Source organism: Pavona decussata, unplaced genomic scaffold, assembly GCF_977016875.1.
Source record: "Pavona decussata unplaced genomic scaffold, jaPavDecu1.1 SCAFFOLD_367, whole genome shotgun sequence".
Classification (NCBI taxonomy): domain Eukaryota; kingdom Metazoa; phylum Cnidaria; class Anthozoa; order Scleractinia; family Agariciidae; genus Pavona; species Pavona decussata.
This window is the reverse complement of record NW_028145743.1, coordinates 109,208-124,109: the sequence shown is the minus strand read 5'-3', so window position 1 is coordinate 124,109 and position 14,902 is coordinate 109,208. Positions and strand designations below refer to the sequence as shown.

The 14,902-nt window shown below is 38.0% G+C and overlaps 1 protein-coding gene and 1 long non-coding RNA gene across 2 annotated transcripts in view; one reads left to right on the top strand and one right to left on the bottom strand.

Annotated features, from left to right (window-relative positions):
- LOC146452481 (uncharacterized) overlaps positions 1 to 14,902 on the bottom strand; it is a 125,743-nt gene that overhangs the window by 3,753 nt on the left and 107,088 nt on the right. The gene's annotated exons all lie outside the window — the stretch shown is intronic.
- Positions 719 to 14,902, top strand: part of LOC146452485 (uncharacterized) — a 70,681-nt gene continuing 56,497 nt past the window's right edge. Inside the window, exons 1-8 of the mRNA XM_085097803.1 lie at positions 719 to 804; positions 1,566 to 1,653; positions 1,960 to 2,050; positions 2,820 to 2,911; positions 3,067 to 3,138; positions 4,237 to 4,309; positions 4,654 to 4,709; positions 8,822 to 8,891. The gene's annotated coding sequence lies outside the window, so the exon portion shown is untranslated. The remainder of the gene's footprint in view (positions 805 to 1,565; positions 1,654 to 1,959; positions 2,051 to 2,819; positions 2,912 to 3,066; positions 3,139 to 4,236; positions 4,310 to 4,653; positions 4,710 to 8,821; positions 8,892 to 14,902) is intronic.

The window sequence follows — 14,902 nt, the reverse complement described above, 5'->3', positions numbered from 1 at the left end:
TGGTTCCCCCCAATTTTCTTTTTGGATTGCAATAGCCCTTGCTAAGATCCGCTTTTCCCGCATAGTCATAAACCGCGCAAAAATCATGACTTCGGTATTAGTAGGTACCGTCCTTAGGCAGCACGGCGATAGAAGTTTCTCCTTCTTACATTTTGGAGTGTTGCCCGGAAATTGAAATTTGATGCTAGAGATAGACACGAATGACGTTGTCAGCGATGAGTTAAATTTTGCTAGTACACCATTGACACCGTTGTCAAACTCAAGAGGTCAAACAACATTGTAACAGGATCAGGAGAGTCAGTTGCTTGTTGGACCTCACTCAATATGTCCAGCACGCGGCAAGCATGTGATCGACAAAGTGGATTATTACGCACATACGTGGGTCAAGGTCTAGGGGGAAGCACGCTGGTAGGTCGTTGGTTTGCACAAGCATACGGGTCCAGTTGTTATTGTTTGAAGTAAGAAATTGGGTCTGTCCCGCAAATGCATTTAGTTGATCACCGAAGGAGACCTCTTTCGGAAAACAGTATTACTTTAGAGGCATGTTAGACAATTACCACCCAGACAACCCCCAACCCCGATAATATACACTTCCTGAATCTCCTCCCCTCCCCCATTCCCAACTCCTCTGATAAAGTACTTCAGATGATTGACGGTTATCTACGCCCGTTGCTATGCCACACCTAACTAAGTTGAAATTTCTGCCTTTCGCTTAAATCTCAGTTCATATCAGGCTGTCGCATGATAGCGTACACATAATCAGTGCATCAGTGTCTCCTTGCTCGAATCTGTCTCTGGATGCAGGTTTGTGCCTTTTATTTTGATCCGCAAAAGACTAGCTAGTATCTTCAACGTGCTATAACACATACGCCTTAGCATTCTCCAGGCCGAAGTGGCCCTTTCATAGCTGTGTGATCGTGATTACATCTGTGTGCTTTGTTCGTTTCGCAGCTGCAACAAAATGCTTGCTTGTACCTCTCTAATGCGCGGGTGGCTCAAGAACTCTTGCTAAAGCGGTGACTTCGAGATATTTGCATCGCCCATAATGCCATATCGCTATGCTATTCCTTTGTAGATAACTATTTTCGATCACTAATTCGTGATGATTGCATAGCACTTCGTGGCTGGACTAGTTAGCAGTATCAAGAGCTTGGCCAGGTCGCGGTGAGAAAGTACAAGCATCGGCAAATTGCACAAACTTTCTATCTCTCTACTGCTTTTTCTTTTAAATTTCGCTGTGACGCAATGTGATTCATCAGCATATTCCAGAGACTTACGGTTTCACTTTTTATTGCGCGTCGCGTCACTGGCAATTGTGAGCTTATCTCTCTTCTGAAAAAGTTCCAGTTGGCATTTTCGCGTGGAAAGAATTTGTAAAGCGCACTGCTTTCTAGCTTAGCTATGAATGTAATGCTTCCTTTGTTGAATGGCATTTCTTTCCTAACATTTTATTTCGGGCTAAATTAATCGCGTGATCTAGTTTCTTTGATCGCGTGACAAAAAGACCCCAAAATTAATATGTTGGGATTTTCTTGCTCACTCTCATTTTCTTTTCTTGTCGATAGGTAACCTTTCAGGACAAACTTTGAGGTTGCAACCGTTCTGTATTTTCCTCGTAAAAGCTGAACAGCTCTTACAAGCTAGTACGTTTTGGTAAGCATGTATTCAAGTGAATCTTTGCCTGCAAACAAGGTCAGCCTGATTCGCGGACAACTGACTATTAGGCCAATACTTTGGTCAAATTCATCCCTCAACAAGAAGAGGTTTCTTGAAATGTTCATGTTAGGTATTTGCCATAAATAAACCACGTCGAACTAAACTGACTTAAATAACGATTCGTTTTGCTAAGAGGTTAGGGCACTGAATTCCAGTTCGATCTTGCGTGTTTTGTCGGAAATGAGCTTTAAAGGGTTTGACATAAAACGTTGATAACAAACCTTTAATTTTTAATGTTTTTAGAATTTTTCACCGTCTTGTGAGATACTGAAGATAAATAACTTGAAGGTTGATGTAACCATGATGTGAAGCCATCTTTGAGCGAGCAATCTGGGTAAGTACCTCAAAAATAATTGTAGATTTATCTTTTACAGGAAATTCGATATTCGAGGCTGTATCTTTCTAGCTCCTCCAAATTGTGCCTAAATAAACTCATCGGAAAAGTTTGACGTGCTCTGTTTGTCTTGCTCTTTTGCATTTAGAATTGCATTCCTAGAAACAATGTGATTTATCTGCAAATTCCACGAACTTCTTTTAAAAGCTTAGACGCATTTTTGTCATGCAACGGGGAATGGTGTTTGTTTATATATCAAATCACTTCGTCGCTTTTGTGAAGAATTTCTCTTCCAACTTGTTGTCATTGCATGCGTGTATAAATATTGTTTATGCTGGTAAAACAACGTAATTCATCCGCAAATTTCAGAGAGTTCGGCAGAGTTCCTGTCGTTCTTCCGCTATGGCGAAACCTTTGTCGCTTAAAATCCCCGGGTTATATTTCACTCAGAAACAGTGTGATCCATCTGACTCTGGTGAAAGGAGGTGTCTCTTTTCTGACAATTTGTGGACTTTGTTTCATCCCTATCTCATTTCCTTTTATGGAAAAATTCCAGTGGACCTTTCCATGAAAAGAACATTGTTTCTAGCTGGCATTTTTCCCCGTAACTTACTTTTTTGGGGTACATTTGTCGCGTGATCTACTTTCTTTGCTGGCGTGGCATCTGTTATGAACTGAGGAAGTTTCAGTGTTAAGTAACTGACTTGACGACAAGATTATGTTAATGCTTCCTGTCTTATGCACTTTCATTTTCGTTTCCTGTTTATAGAAGTTTCAGTAAAAACCTTGAGGCGGCAACTGGTTCTGGATTTTCTTCGAGAAAAAGACCGAACAGGAGTATTACAAGTTAGTCCCGCTTTGGTAAGCGTGTCTTCAAGTGAGTCTTTGCCTGGGTATTGTACTCATTCCTATTCTGTCTCCCTCCCACCATCAACCTCTCTCTCCAACAAACCGATCCACCACCGTTTCTACACCACACCTCATCTGAATTTAATATCTGTGTCCCTTTGTTTCAGTTCGCACTCCCAGGCTTGTGAGCGTACACTAATTCACAGTCTCTCCCTGTCTGAATCTGTCTCTCAGTGCAGGTTTGTACCTTTTATTTTGATTGGAAATTACAAAAAGACTGTCCTATAGGCAGTTTTTTATCACTGGGGTCTTCATTATTTATGTGGCACTCAATAGACGTGCATGTGTTGCGGGTCCTTTCACAGCTGTTTCGATTGCAACAGTTTTCCTTGTTCGTAACTCTCTAAAGTGCGAGTGGCTCTAAAACCCTGGGAAACCTTCTTAGCGAAGTACGATTGAAAGACCCGTTAATTGGCCATAACTAGTAGTTCGCTTCAGTCTTCCTGCTCTTGCAATTTATTGAAAAAGAAACTGAGAACTTTACTTTCCATTTATTCATCCGTCATAACGTCGCGCGGAATAAAGTACTAAGGTGGTGACGTCCTAAATCTAAGATGTGAACTTGTGGGATTTGATTACTAAGTCACTCGAAAAGACTATCAGTCTACTTGCCAAAAATTTCCACTTTTTCGTTCTTCATAGAATCAATGTAGTTGCTTTGATATTGACAAAAAGTCAAGTGCTTGGTCTTTTCACGGTGAAACATTGTAATTCAAAGCAGACTTCACAGACTTTCTGCCTTTCTTCTGCTATTGCGAAACCTTTTTTTGTTTATTTTGTTACAAAAATGTGATTCATCAGCGAATTCTAGACGGCCCCTGGTTTTGCTTTCTCGCGAATGACATCTGACAATTTGTGAACTTTGTTTCGTTGGCATTTTACGTTGTGTTTTTTTGCGAAACTTTTCTCGTTTGTATAATTTCTAAATATATTTCGCTGTGAAACAATGTGATCTCACAACAAATGGTTTCACTTTTCTTACATGTGACAGACAATTTGTGCTCTTTGCTTTATCCTAATCTTATCCCCTTTCGTGGAAAAGATCCGATTGAACCTTATACAAAGTATGTTTGCTAGCTTTGTTGGGAGATTGAGTGGCACTTCTTTGCTAACTTACGGTCACTTATATATTTACTAAACTGGGCTAAATTGATCGCGTGATCTAATTTCTTTGCTTTCGTGACATTTGTATTAAAAGGGCGCTTCAGTGACATGCCGACAAGATTATGATTGTACTTCCTCACTAACTTACTTTCATTTTCTTTTTCTGTTTGTAGGTGAAGTCTCAAGAAAAAGTTTGAGTCTGCAAGGTTCTGGATTTCTTCGAAAAAAAAAAGCTAGTACATTTTGGTAAGCATGAATTCAAGTATATCTGCCTGCAAATATAATCAGTGATTTGGTATAAAGTTCAAGAGAAATCAAAGCCTTGAAGGCTAATGTTTTGGTCAAACTGATCCCAAAAAAGACAGCTAACAGTGTTTGTTTGTTTGTTTGTTTGTTTGTTTGTTTGTTTGTTTATTTGTTTGTTTTTTTAACCAAGCTTGGTGTTTATTTGATGAAACATGATTGCGCAGAATTTCTTACCAAAGTTTTACTGTTTACTGCAAGTGTGATGATAATCATTGTGCACTCTTGTTAATACTTACGCGTTTGTTTCCGCGCTAATCACTTACTTTTCTTTTCCCATTTTTAAGGTCTGAAAAGACGTTGCTCCAGCAGAATCGGGGCTAGTTGTCAAGAACCATTACATGTACGTAATTATGTTGTATGTGCGTTATAATCACCATATAATAACTTCTCTGCTTGTCGGCAAAGTGCCAAATAAATGAAACGGAAATCAAAGATCCTTGCATGTGTTGGGTGAGAGAACGTGATGGTGAAGTTCTTCCATTACACATGTCAAATAATAGAAGAAGGATAAGCTTAAAGGCTTTCATTGTAAAAGGAAAGCTGATTATGACATTCTTATTAATAAAACGCCGCTGACCTTTCCTCAAAATTATGCAAGCAAAGTCAATATGTTTCAGCTCTGAGGTCTAGAGGTTCTCTAGGCAACTCTGGGGTACTTTTATTCATTTTTTAGTGGAATTGAACCAGATATGAAAGGACATGGCATAAAAATGACTCTCTAATAGCTACGGTAATTATTAAACAATTTGTTTTCTTCTCGTTTCGTAGGATTCTTCATCCTGTGAGGTTAAATAAAGGATAAACAATGTGAACATTCTTGTTAACCAAGTCAAACGCCAAATGAAGAGAGACGAATACGATTAAGTAAGTTTCCTTACATCTAAGTGCTGATGTAGGTATGTATCTGAGAGTTACACGCGCTAAAATATGACGGCTATTTCCGATATTTATGGAAGCGTAGGCCGTTCAGTTCAGAGAGTTAAGGAGTCGCTTTTAAGGACATCTGATAAGTCCGCCATTACTTACATGATTGCAATGTTCGCGTTTGTTTGGATCGATGTTTAGTGTAGTTGTAACGATTTCAACATGCAAATGATACCTTGCACAGTCCTTCCTAAGGATGTCAGAGTGGTTTCGAATCACTTATATGTTATGAGCCGCAATTGTGAGTCATGTAATCATCTAGTAATTACGAGCTCTTCATTTTACTGTTAAGCTTTACTCGTTGCGAATACGAGGATCGTTCAAGGTCCAGGAAAAAGTGAGTAGAACTCCCTTACGCTGGAAGCGTAGCTGACTGGGATAAATATTCTGAAGTTATTTCCTTATTGCGAACATGCATCAATATTCAAATCAAGTAATTAGTTTTGTTTAGTACTCTTATTAACGTACTCTTCTATCACACCAAAGCGTTACAAACTTTTTCGAAACAACAAGAATTCTAGTCATTACAAAGTAATTCAGGCTCTATTAAAAAGGACTTTGGCATCAACTTAATTCATGATAGCATGGAAGCCATTGATGCAAATGAGCGATGTCTTTAACCCTTTGGAATACTTTTAGTTTCGTCTGAACAGTTTATAATAGCTCTGATGCATACACTTTCATATAAGTTTTTGCACAGAGCAGGAAAGAAAAGGAGCTAGAACAAAATAAATTATTTGAAAATCAAGCAAAGTGAAAAATACAATACAAAAATTTATTTGAACGACCAAACACCGGAATATATAAAGGAGCTTTATGTATATATAAACCTGAGCGTTCCTTGAGATCAGCGTTGCCGAACTTTTTCGTTGTACCATTAACTAATACTAAGGGTTAAGGAAAGCGAGCATTTCAAGCAGGTGTTGTTCTAAGACTGCAGAACTCATTGCCTGGTTGTATTCGTTTAGTAGATTCATTGAGTACTTTCAGACATTTAGGACTCATCGTTTTACTGAGCATTTCAGTTTGTGTAGTTGAATGGATTTCAATTAAACTATTGTTAAAAATATTTTTCTTTCAGTTTTCTTTTATTTTTTGGTGTTAAGCGTTTTAGATCATTGTTAGAGCTTCAAGACTTCCGTATGATGCATTTGATACCGACTTAATTCTTATTAGTTACAAAAAAATTCAGATTTATTATAATGAAAAACGCTTCTAGCTCTGCGTGGTTAATAAGCGTGACTTGTGCATTGTGAATATTTCAGTAACATAGAACAATCAGTGTTTGGTAAAGTTTATCGAAGTTTAGTTCCTGCATTTACAAAGTTCAACGAACTATCAGTAGCTAACTTTTTTTTTTTTATCAAAATTGCAATTATGAATTACAATAATACACAGGTGAGATACATGAGCGGAAGTTGTTTGTGTGCCAGTTAATAAATCAAACATCTTTCTTCATGCATAAAATACGTTGCTGCTCATTTGTTTAATTGACGGCTGTATCCGATATGTGTTTTTAAGCTGCAGTTCAAGGGTTTGTTTTTTTTCCCAATAAATCATCCAGTTTCGAAGACATGAGCAGGGATGTCAGGAATGGTCTTCAACCAGTTTAAATGGCAGAAATGCTATACAACCCCAAACGTGATCAAAACACACTACTGGCCACATCTTATTTAAATTAGCTTCGATCAAGTTCCTCTTTCAATTCTGTCAGCCGCCCTCGTCTGCCGCTCCTTGATAAACAGCGTGCACCCTTCTTTTCATCTATGTGATGATGTAGGTATGTATCAGAGAGTTCCACGCGTTAAAAAGTACTGCATGTTATTTCCGATCGATGTTTATAAAAGCGTAAGCTGTTCAGTTCAGAGAGTTTGGATCGCATTTACGAGCATATCTGGCAAGCCGCGCCATTGACTGACATGATGCAATATTTGCGTTGTTAAGTTGCTTAGGGAAGTTGTAACGATGTCAACGTTAACATGGATCCTCTCTTTCATTAACATAGAGCTAACACAGTCCTTCCTAAGGTCAGAGTGATTTGAAATCACTTAACTGGCAAAAAACGTATTCTTGAGTCATATAGTATTAAGAGCTTTTCATGTCGCTGTTAAGCTTTTACTTGTTACGAATGAGAAAATCGTTGAAACGTTGTGAAATATATAGTGTGTAGGGCTTTTCCGTACTTTGGAGGAAACTCTAACTATGACGAATATAGTGAAGTTATTTCCTTATTGCGAACATGCATTAATTTTCGGATCGAGTAATTAGTTTTGTTTAGTACTCTTATAAAAATACTTTCTATCAGACAAACGCGCCACAAACCTCTTCCAAATAAAAAATAATGAGATAAATGGACGGTAAAGGACACATTGAACACCAATCCGTTCGAATCAACATTAATTCATGATAGCATGAAAGCCACTGATGTAACTAAGCAATGTTTTCAATTTTAAGAGAATATTTTCGGTTTCGTCTGAACTGATTATAATGGCTATGATGCATATAAAATTTCGTTTTCGCATAGAATAGGAAAGAAAAGGAGCTAGCACAAAATAAATTATTTGACAATCAAGCAAGTAAAAAATACAATACATTTATTTATTTGAATGACCAAGCACTGGAATATATAAAGGAGCCTTATGTAGTTATAAACCCGAAAGTTCCTTGAGATCAGCTTTGCAGAAAATTCTCATTGTCATACTAACCGGAGAGCAAGCCTTTCAAACAGCTGTTCTAACACTGTGGAACTCATTGCCTAATTTTCATTCTTTCAGGAGATTCATTCGGCAATTTTAAACATTTAAGTCTCATCTTTGCACAAAATGTATTTTGCACAGCTCAAATGGCTTTCAATTTAGCCTACTGTTAAAAAAACGTTTTTCTTTTAATTTTTAGTGTTCTATATCTTTGTTAAGGCATCTAGACTTCCTTATAATAATCTTAATGCTCATGATTACTTATTATTTATAAAGGAAATGAAGAACTATTTTAATTAAAAACCCTTCTAAAAATGCGTGGTTAAAAAGCGTGACTTTTTGTGTGTTTAAAATTGTGAATATTTTATAACACAGAACACTTAGCGTCGGTTGTAGTTTAACAAAGTTAAGTTCCCTCGTTTAATTTATGACCAAAAACTATCAGACGCTAACTTTTTTTTGTAAAAAGCGTCAATTATGAATGAGAATAACAGATAAACAAGTGAAATACATACCAGCCAGTTATTTTTATGCAACTGGCTGGTTTAGCGTCTTGATCCCCCGCTGACAGATTATATATCTTCCTTTGTGCATGAAACACGTTGTTAATGAGTTGTTTGATTTGAAAGGCTAAATCCAATATGTGCTTTTAAGCTGTAGTTTGAAAAAACTCCTCCAGTTTCGAAGACCAAAGCAGGAAAGTCCACAGTGGTCTTCCACCAGTTCAAATGGTAGAAATGCTAGACACCCAAAACGTAATCAAAACATAGTGTTGCTATGCCACACCTTATTTAAATTAGCTCTGATTGAGTTCCTCTTTCACTCCTGTTAGATTCCTTCGTCTGTATGCTGATTTTACGGAATCGACGTTTCTTCTACTATACATCTGTGTGATGATGCAGGTATGTGTCTTAAATTTTAACGGATCATGAAGAGCTTAGTGATTTCTAGTGCAACAATAATGAACACATAAGCATCCCTAGTTAGAGCTTCAGTCGCATTTACAGGCGTCTGGAGAGCTGTATCATAATTGACACAATTCCAATATTTGCCCTCCTTAGTCTGTTTAATGGTTGAGAAACCGGGATTACGGTTAGACTGAAGCAAAGTTCTCCTTCCCCGAATCGGGGCTTAAGATCCCTTTCTGTATCTCTTATTGACTTTATCCAAACTTCATGATTAAGAATTTTCTTTCCTTTCCTTTCCTTTCCTTTCATACAGCACTTGTTTCCAAAGCCGACCGTTATTACGAAACTCAATAAAAGTTTTCAAAACACCTCCTAGGCCTCTACGTTGGACACTGACACCGTATGGTCGTCCAAATGTTTCAATATTCGCTAAGTTGTATTTGCTGTCGCTAAATTACATTCGCTATCGCTAAATTGTTCATGCGCTGTCGCTAATACTTATTCGCTATCGCTAAATTGTACATTCGCTGTCACTAATACTCATTTGCTATCGCTAAATTTCATTCGCTGTCGCTAAATTACATTCGCTGTCGCTAATACTTATTCGCTATCGCTAAATTGTACATTCGCTGTCGCTAATACTCATTTGCTATCGCTAAATTTCATTCGCTTTCGCTAAATTACATTCGCTGTCGCTACGCTGATATTCATTCGCTCTCGCTAAATTTCATTCGCTGTCGCTGAGTGTTTCCATTTCATGCGCTAAAAATTAACTCAGGGTATCCCCACACGGGAAAGTTTGTGGAAAGCCGCTAACCGCAGATTTGCATTCAAAAGCATGTGAGATCTCACGATGGCCGACGAAAAGGTATGGAAATGCTCTTCTGAAATTAAAATTTCAGATTTAGTTCGCTTCTAAGCCGTTCCTCAGTGAAAAGCTGGAGCTAGTATACGAAAAGGCTTTCTCCGGGGCTTTGTATGAGCTTAAAGTTTGGTTCATGGCACCATCGTGCTTCGTCGAGGCGGGAAAATACGTTCAGGCGAATGCAGCGGGACTCTGTAAAACGAGGATACGGACGGGCGGACGGCGGACGGCGGAGGGGGCTTTAAAAAAAGAAGAAGAAGAAGAAGAAGAAGAAGAAGAAGAAGAAGAAGAAGAAGAAGAAGAAGAAGAAGAAGAAGAAGAAGAAGAAGAAGAAGAAGAAATAGGATGTTGATACTGTTAAATTTATTGGTTAATTGTCACCTTTTAAGAAATGCTAGCTTTGGCTATTTTTTTTTTTTAATTTGAATTAATTTATATCTTATTGTAAGTCAAAAAGCGAAAACGCCGTAGAATGTTTCTTCTCGTTTTTCAACCAAATCAGTCTCCGTACATTAGTACAACACACCATCCAGCAAAACAACACATTCACATTCATCAGGAACAGTTACGGGATAATCTGATTAACGGGAAAAAGTACTGTAGGAGCTCTTGTTAGGCAACAGAGAGATTGATACAAGTTATTAAAAGATTATTTTAAGATGTCCAAAGACTTATATGCGTAGGATTTGCGAACGTATCATTTTCTTCCCTTTAAATTTGCACACAAGCAAAGTTTTCCTTACAATAGGGGGACTTTTTTGATCGGGTTTTGCGTCTTTTCGGTTTTGATATTCATTGTGGATTTTGGTTTTTCCCTTTTTTGAACATTCAGTTTTTTTACCTGACAGAAAAAACAGGTTTTTTCGGTCAGTTTCTGGTTTTCCCCAGTTGCCTCGGCGGCGGCCTTCAGTCCCTAGTTGTCAGGGGTCGTCTTCTCCGTGAACTTGGTACAGTCGAACCTCGATTATCCGGACTCGTTGGGACTTGAATAAATAGTCCGGATAATCGAAAATATGAATATTAATGAGACAGTAATGTAAAGGAACGAAATAAAGTAAACAGAATTTAATTGTGAATAGACTTTTAAACTTGTCTAACCAACCGGTTGATGCTTTGAAGCTTTCGCGATCGGTCGACTCCGCTTTCTATTGCGCTGAGAAATGTTTCGCTTTCTCCTTAAGAAGCGGACCTGAAATTGGTGTTCCACTGCTGAATAAACCGAGGAATACTGTCTTTTCTAACTCGTGTTCCTCTACATCAGACATCTTGGCAGAACGTAACTTTTTCGTGACCGCAAACGTCCAAATATGGAACCAATAAATTTTTCCCAGAGAAAAAAAGTGACATTTTTTTCAAGCACGAGAAGTTCATGTTCGTTTCAGCGAGGGACCACAAAAAAAGTCGCGATCTTTAATTCGTCTCGATTGTTCAAGACATGCTCTGCTCTAAATTAAAACTTGAAAGGAAACGTCGGTTGTGTGCAGATTTCATGTCCTGGGAGGAAAATGACACGTTCGCAAATCCTACGCAGGGAAATCTTTGGACATCTTAAAATAATCTTTAATAACTTGTATCGATGTGTCTGTTCGAACAATAACCACGATTTCCAATCTATGCCTAACAAGAGCTCATACATTACTTTTCCCGTTTATCAGATTATCCCTAGCCTCCCACGCAGTCGTTTTTAGTGGGAGGCTAGATTATCCCGTAACTGTTCATGAAAATGAAAGTGTTGTTTTGCCGGATGGTGTGTCGTACTAATGTACGGAGTTCCTCTGCAAACTCAGACTGATTTGGTTGAAAAACGAGAAAAAACATTCTATAGCGTTTTCGCTGTTTGACTGACAATAAGATTTAAATTAATTCAAATTAAAAAAAAAATAGCCAAAGCTAGCATTTCTTAGAAGGTGGCAATTAACCAAAAAATTTAACAGTATCAACATCCTAGCTATATACCTGCCAACTTTTTCTGAGTCAAACGCGTGAGGTTTTTGCCTCATCATGAGCGGGATTTCCGAAAACGTCCGAGCCTCTTCCGAAGATTTCCGACGATTTTCCGAAGACTTCCGAACGTTGCCGAAAATGTCCGAAGATATTTCGACGACCTTTGAACACTTACGATTCGAACGGATTGTAGACATTTGAAAGCTTTTGCGATTGTTATAAAGAGCAAAGAAATAATACATAACAAATCTGAAATGTAATGAAGTTTTTTTTTGTGAGTCAGGCGTGAGAAATTGGCCTTGATGCGTGAGATCGCTGTCTTTAGTCCGCAGGCGTGAGACTCACGCATAATGCGTGAGAGTTGGCAGGTATATAGCTATTTTCTTTTTTCTTGGTTTTTTTTTAAAGCCCCATCCGCCATCCGCCGTCAGCATCCGCCCGTCCGTATCCTCGTTTTACAGAGTCCCGCTGCATTCGCCTGAACGTATTTTCCCGCCTCGACGAAGCACGATAGTGCCATGAACCAAACTTTAAGCTCATACAAAGCCCCGGAGAAAGCCTTTTCGTATACTAGCTCCAGCTTTTCACTGAGGAACGGCTTAGAAGCGAACTAAATCTGAAATTTTAATTTCAGAAGAGCATTTCCATACCTTTTCGTCGGCCATCGTGAGATCTCACATGCTTTTGAATGCAAATCTGCGGTTAGCGGCTTTCCACAAACTTTCCCGTGTGGGGATACCCTGAGTTAATTTTTAGCGCATGAAATGGAAACACTCAGCGACAGCGAATGAAATTTAGCGAGAGCGAATGAATATCAGCGTAGCGACAGCGAATGTAATTTAGCGAAAGCGAATGAAATTTAGCGATAGCAAATGAGTATTAGCGACAGCGAATGTACAATTTAGCGATAGCGAATAAGTATTAGCGACAGCGAATGCAATTTAGCGAAAGCGAATGAAATTTAGCGATAGAAAATGAGTATTAGCGACAGCGAATGTACAATTTAGCGATAGCGAATAAGTATTAGCGACAGCGAATGAACAATTTAGCGACAGCGAATGTAATTTAGCGATAGCGAATGTAACTTAGCGACAGCGAATACAACTTACCGAATATTGAAACATTTGGACGACCATAACACCGGCCTAAAGATGTAATCTTCCTCCAAGGCAGGCGCTTTGCAAACTTCTTCCAAACAGATTATCACTGATAATTTGATGACTAATTGAGTCGAGCAGCAGACGAAATGTTGCTCAACAAACTAACAGCTATCAGACTTATCAATCATAGCGTGGGTGCCTTTTATGTAAATGGTTTTTAACATCTTCGAATATTCTCTGAATTGTCTGAAATGACCAATCCGTTTAGAAATCCTCGAATGAATATTGCTTTAAAGAGGGCAGGAAAAAAGAGGTGTAATAAAACTTTTTTAAAATTTTTAATTATGAAAAACCGAAGAATGCTTCAGACTTATTTATAAAGATTCCAGAAGTATCAGTTAATTAAAACTGTGCATAATTAATATGGCGTGACATGTGAGTTGAGAATATTTTAGTTTCGATACAAAAAATGTGTTCCGTCGAGTTTCATCCTGATAGCAACGAATTATTAGTCAATACCTAATTTTTATTCTTTATAAGTGCATCTCAGAAATGTGTTAAAATCTCGAGAGTTGAAACAGTTAATTATTATGAGACATTTGTTTATGCACCAATAGTCTGTTTGACGTTAAAGTGCCCCTAACCCTTCAATTTGTTTTCTTTTGGTAGATTTCCATATCTTTCAAGAACTCATTTTCGAAAAAATTTTTGAGAAATATTGAATCCTTTTGTTTTTACAAGCGCTAGAAGTGAAGGCAGTCTTGTCGATATTTTCACCTATCGTTCGCATTAGTCCCCTACTCGGCCAAATATGGAGTGTGACGTAAGAAAAGGACATCGTGCAAAAATATCCGAAGATTCGTGGTAATGCTTCAATTGTAAACAGAGAAAATGGTTGGAAAATGTGTGGTTTTTGGATGGAACAACTCTCGAAATGTAGAGAAAGGAATCAGCATGCATAAGATTCCTTCTGATAACGATCCGAGGCCTTTTCTTACGTCACAGCGAAGAAAGTGTCGCTTCCCATTGGCTCGTTCCTAATGAGCCCACGAGACAAAAATTTGTCCAGCGGGGCTTAAAGGGCGCAAAAATTCAAAAATTTCAGTAACTTTAAGCGCTCGTAAAAAAAAAGGATTCAATATTTCTGAAAAAAAATTTCGAAAATGAGTTCTTCATAGAAATGGAAATCTACCAAAAGAAAACAAATTGAAGGGTTAGGGGCACTTTAATAAATCAAATACGTTTTCTCATGCATGAAATGATTGTCGGCAATTATTGGTTTATGGCTGGGCGCAAACAACCAAAACTGTTGCGAAACTTGCAAATCGCACCTTTTTGATTTGCCATTCGGTTTTTATAACTTTAATGTTGATATTATTAATGCTCCTACATCATTCTCAATGACAGACAAATATGCAATATTAGCGAGTTTGGCCTTACTAAAAATAACCTCAAATATTGGCCAATGCCTTGCCGAAAGCGGATTATGCAATGACGCGGAAATTTAATGTCGCAGAGTAAAACAACAGTCACGCCAGCTGTTATCAACGAAAGAGTTTCCATTCAGAGGAATTCAAATTTGTCATCCAAAGCGCCTTAACTTTTTTTCCTACATTACTATTCCAGGTGCTTGAAATATGAAAACTAGCCACGAAACATCTGCATTTTTTTACCAAGCGCATTTTCATCGCGAAAACAGGGCTTCCGATTCCGGGGAAAAAATATGACTCAGCACTACTCTGGAAGTTTTTTCTAAGGTTTATATGCCTCACTAGATTATGTACACGTTTTTGTCTTCACTAATTTTGACCACAATAAAACCTGCAACCGCGCCTTGTGTTCTGAATAGAACACACGAGAATCTTTAACAACATGACCATTCTTGTGGATCCAGCAAAGCTTGTTCTTTTCTTATTTTTCAAGTTAAAGAATTAAACATCGACACCAAAGTCCACAGACTTTCTGTCCGTGCACTACGATTCAGTAATAATTTTTTTCTCTCTTCCTGTAATTGTTTGTATGTACGTTATTTTGTACTAACTTTGACCTTTTGCTTACTTTCATGGGAATCACCTCACTTCACTGGGTGACTTCTT